The sequence below is a fragment of the Tenrec ecaudatus genome, chromosome 17 (genome assembly GCF_050624435.1).
Source record: "Tenrec ecaudatus isolate mTenEca1 chromosome 17, mTenEca1.hap1, whole genome shotgun sequence".
NCBI classification, from domain to species: Eukaryota; Metazoa; Chordata; class Mammalia; order Afrosoricida; family Tenrecidae; genus Tenrec; species Tenrec ecaudatus.
Window position 1 is genome coordinate 84,505 of NC_134546.1, and position 5,294 is coordinate 89,798.

At 57.8% G+C, this 5,294-nt stretch overlaps 1 pseudogene; it reads right to left on the minus strand.

Moving 5' to 3' along the window:
- Positions 1-1,685: 1,685 nt before the first annotated feature.
- Positions 1,686-5,094, minus strand: LOC142430988 (putative GTP-binding protein 6; annotated as a pseudogene).
- Positions 5,095-5,294: the final 200 nt, after the last annotated feature.

Genomic DNA, 5,294 nt, shown 5'->3' on the forward strand with positions numbered 1-5,294 from the left:
TCTAACCCTGTCCCCAGAGCCAGTGTGACCCAGACTAACCTGATGCAGGCCTCTAACCCTGTCCACAGAGCCAGTGTGTCCCATATTGACCAGATGTAGGCCTCTAAATCTGTCCACAGTGCCAGTGTGACCCAGACTGGCCCCATGCAGAATTTTAATGCTGTCCACAGAGCCAGTGTGACCCAGACTGGCCCCATGCAGGATTCTAACACTGTCCATGGAGCTAGTGTGACCCCATCTGACCCCATACAGGCTTCTAACCCTGTCCATAGAGCCAGCGTGACCCAGACTGACCCCATTCAGACCTCTAACCCTCCCTACGGGGCTAGTCCCACACAGGCTGATCCTATATAGGGCTTATAAACCTGTCACTGTTTTCAGAAGCAGAGCCTCATCTTCCTCCCGAAATATCAGCTGGTGCTTTGAACTTCTGCACCTGTAGTGGACAGATCTGCTCTGACCTCACAGCACTACCAAGGACCCTCCTGAAATGAACATGGGAACAAAACCCCCATGGCCAGTGAGTCCATTACGACTGTGACCCTGAGGGTCAGGGTAGAACTTCCCTGTGGGTTCCCGAGACTGTCAGGGGAGCGGAGGGTGCAGCTCCTTCAGAGAGGCTGGTGGTTTGAAACACTGACGTGGTGGTGAGGGGTCCACAGTGACTTGCTGTACCCACTGGCTACTGAGGGGTTTCCTGGCAGCTCACTGGCGTGGAGGCCTCCTGGTGCCACAGGGAGCCCATGTACCCATTGTGGCAATTGCTGTCATGGGGGAGGCTGGCCCAGCCCATAGTGACATCACCCGGCTGACAGGCCCCCAGCCTGCACTGTCTCAGACCAGGCCAATTAGCTGGCTGAGGCCCACGGGATGGTCAGGGGCTGATGTGTGCATGCAGTGGCCAGCCTTGCTTCCCAGTCCATCTCAGTTGGGACGCCCCACCAAAGCTCCCTCAGTGCTGCTTCAGCAAGCAGGGCCACCTGACTGATGGGCAGATGTGAGGTGCCCTGTCGGGAAATGGTTGCCAGGGGTGCTTCAGGAAGTGGATGGTCCTTGCACTGACCCACCAAGGCCTGAGGAAACACCACGGTGGTGGGGATGAACCGTCCTGACCACTGACCAGTCACTATAGACCACAGGTCACTCCTCACCAGTCTGTGTGCCCACGTCCCCTCATCAGTCTCTGTTCCCACGTCCCTTCATCACAGTCTGAGCCCACATCCCCTAATCACAGTCTCTGTGCCCACATCACCTCATCACAGTCTGTGTGCCCAAGTCTGTTCATCATGTCTGTGCCCACGTCACCTCGAGATCAATCTGTGTACCCACGTCCTTTCATCATAGTCTGTGTGCCCAGGTGCCCTCCTCACCATAGTCTGTGTGGTGTTTTCCCTACATCATCATAGTCTGGGTGCTCACGTCCCCTTATTCCAGTCTGTGTGCCCATGTTCCCTCATCAGTCTGTGTACGCACATCCCTCATCACATCTGTGTGCCCACGTCCTCTCATAAGCCTGTGTGCCCACATCACCTCATCAGTCTGTGTGCCCATGTTCCCTCCTCATCACAATCTGCGTACCGTCTCCTCCTCTTCAGTCTGTGTGCCCATGTCAACCCTTCACAGTCTTTATTCCCCCACATCAACCCCCGCCGTCTGGGCAGCCCTCCTCATGCGCTAGGTCCTCACTAGTTTGTGTACTCCATGACGGTGACCATGGGGAGCTCGCGGCCCTGTTGGCATAGCAGTCTCTGTTTGGTGGTGAGATCCTGCAGTGCCTCCTTGATCCGTGCCTCCCTGTCCTTCAGCAGATGCTGCTGCACTTGCAGGAACGTCTCCCCTGCAGTGCCCAGCGGAGGGTGGGGTGAGCATGGCATCTGCACCTGTGTGCATGACGTAATCCCGGAGTGGGGAGAATGGGACCCTGGACCTGCATGAGAGCCGTGAGCATGGAACCTATGGACGACGTCATCCCAGGGCGGGGCTGGGGGGAACCATCCAGGGCATGTTCTGTGCCACCAAGTTCACATCACACCAGTGTCCTGAGCTCACCCTGGAGCAGGGGTGCCCATATTCTACAGGAGTGGTTTTCCTTATAACAGAGGAAGTGGGACACAGAGGGGAGACGGCCACGTAGAGACGGAGGCACAGGTTGGAGAGAGGCAGATACAAGCTCAGGAATGTTCAGGGCCCCCAGGAGCTGGGAGAGACTACGAGGAAGGACCCTCCCCTGGAAGCCTCCCGAGGGAGCCCAGGTCTGCTCACCCCTGGACTTCAGACTCCAGGTCACCAGATCTGGGAGACAATGTTGTTACTTCAAGCCTCTGATTTCTGTCCCCTTGCTGTGGCCCTCTGGACGCACAGGACCCGAGGTGTGAACATGCCGCAGGAACCCTGAGTCACGGGCACACCCACCCTCCTAGGCGTCTCACAAGGTCCCCCTCCCTGACTCCCAAAGGGCAGGCCATGAGCACGGCCCCCCTTACCACGGGGCCAAGAAACAGCACACACACCTGAGGTCATGATGTAGCGAGAGCACCACCCTGTCAGTCTGGGTGGCATGTGTCCTTTTTCAGGTCGGACCTGGTGCAGAAATGGGAGGGCATGTTGGCTACAGAAGTGGGTCATCCCCTCCCCACCCATCACATGCTGCCCCTGTGTCCCCCATGCTGACACTGTCTGCGATGGCATCTGCTGGGCAGCCTCCTCAAGGTGCACCACAGACTAGGGTACCAGGCCCAGAATCTGCCACCAGCACCCACAGGGTGCTCAGCAGTGAGGGTCAGCGGTCCACTCTAGGACTTACTGCTGCCCAACACTGTGTTCTACTGTTCATGACACATCACTGTCCCACACTGTCCTCTACTGTCCATGACTCATCACTGCCACACTGTCCTCTAGTGTCCATGATGCTCTGTTGTCTGTGCTGTGTCAGGATGGGAGGTGACAAAGGCTGCCAGCATCCACCTGAGCAGGGGATCTCAGAGTTTTTGGGAAACCAACACTGAGAGACATATGGCGAGGACTATATTCCCTAACTTTTAACAGAGGGAATCTGGAAAGCTAGCCTTCCCTGGTAGGAACACCTCCACCTTGGTGAGTCAGAGCTAAGTCCAAGTACATCATCCTGTTTTAAATATCATTCCAGCGATTCCCCCTGACCAGCTATGCTGCCTTAAAGTGAGCACACGGTTGATTTTAGGTCCCTACAGGAGCAGACACCCTGTTGCTACCTCTTCCCGCCCTGTCACCCTACCCCACTCGCACCTTCCCCCAATGCAGGTCTGAGGTTTCCTCACCTGTGAGCTCACCAGGACCTGACTGTTGATGCCACCCACCTTGTGACTATATGTAATGATTGAACATGCATGTCTTTTGACTACCTGTAAATATCCCAAGATAGTAAAGATGCTTCTCTCCCACTTCCACGTGGACCACCAAGAGGGGCTGAGGTAAGCATGCTACCATAAAATGTGTCTGACTCCTACATTTACTCTCTCTCTTATCGTTCCTATTCTCTGACTTTACTGTAATCTTCATATGTTATAACCGTACAACTGGGCCTACTGACCCTTCGGTTGTCAGAAGCTGGTTTCCTCTAACAAGAGTCTACCTGTGCAGAGGGACCTTAGCGTCTACCTGTGCAGGGGTATCCCAGAGTCTACCTGTGTAGGGGGAATCCCAGAGTCTACTTAGGCAGGGGGATCTCAGCCAGGGCCAGCTGCAGCCAGGCCTCCTTGGGGTAGGCATAGCAGCTGAGGATGTACAGCACAATAGTGAAGCAATCAAACACCTGCACACCCCAGGTTGCCTCCAGCTCCTTCTGCAAGGGCCAAGAGGGGAGCATCTGAGGGCACAGCTGGGCACCGAACAAACCTGAGCATGTGGCAACCACCTGGGCAGATGTACAGCTGGGTGTTCAGCACACCTGTGCAGGGGGGTATGGTTGAAGACATCTGAGCAGGGAGCAACCCTGGAACATGGTACACAACTGAGTAGGCAGCAAATCTAGGCAGAGAATGCACCTGCACACCTGGGAAGGTATACATACCTGAATAGGTGACACACAGGCAGACCATACCTGGGCGGGTGTACACACCTGAGCAGGTGATACAGGCAGTGCACACACCTGGGCAGGTGGCCGTGGATAAAGTTGGGCTATCCCTCTATTTGTCCCTGACTTGATCGTGCTGCTGCAGCTCTGCCCCCCCCCCCCCACCTGTGTCAATGGTCACACCTGGTAGCTGCAGGTGCTCGGCCCGGGTGTGTGAGTACCTTTTGTCAGGAGCCATCCTCTCCACGTTCAGGAAGACAGACATGACTTCTGAGGAGCCCCGGAGCTCCTCTAACGGAAGAACACGTCACAGGTGAGTCTGGTGCCCTCATACAACTGCCCTAGAAGTCTTTCTGAGGACAGGGGGGTGTCTCAGGGGTGCACAGGACAGCCACACAGTGGGTAGAGGGGGAGTCTGGGGTCTCCCTGCAGGTGTGTGACCCCCCCACAGCTCTGTCAGTGCAGGCAGACTATTGGCAGCCTGTCTGATGGGGCCTGGGGAGGGGAGCTATGCCGCAGGTACGATGGTGAAGGGACCCACGTGTCTGAGGACAGCAGGGGCCCTGGACCCAGCATGGCGAGTGGGGCAACAGGTGCCGAGGGGGCGCTTGCCCAGGGGCAGTGGGTGCATGGCAGCAGGTCTCACCTCTACGTCTGAGGTTCAGGGCTAAAAGCCCTGGGCTTCTGCAGGGAGCCCAGCCTATGCCAATACTGGAAGGACTTGACAGCTGTGGGGTGGACCGAGGAGTCGGACGGGCGGGCAGGTAGGCGAAGAGGGGTCTGCGCCGCCCACCCCCCACAGCGCACCTGTCAGCTGCTCCAAGTTACCTCGGCCAAAGACCAGCCGGCTGCCCGGTGTCTTCGTGGGCACCGCCAGGCTCTCCACCACCGACCAGCCGTGCAGCGTGTGCACCAGAGACCGACTCAGCCACCGGCCACTCGGCTGCAGCCCCAGGAAAATGCGGAGCGGAAAACAAACCCCAGGGTCCCGCCCCCTCTGGTTGCCCCACCCAGAAACCCCGACCCTCCAGAGCCCAGGACATTCCGAGGCCACCCCGCCCCTCCTCCTAATCCCCAGAAGTCTAACCTCGGAGGCCCCGCCCTGAGCATTAGGCCCGCCCCCGGGAGCCCGCCCGTCCCCTCAGGTCGGCGTCAGCTTCCACGGGACCCACTCGCTGTCCGGTGGAGCAGGCACGCGCGGGGCGCCGGCCGGCAGCAGGGGCTCTCATCTCAGCAGCGCCTC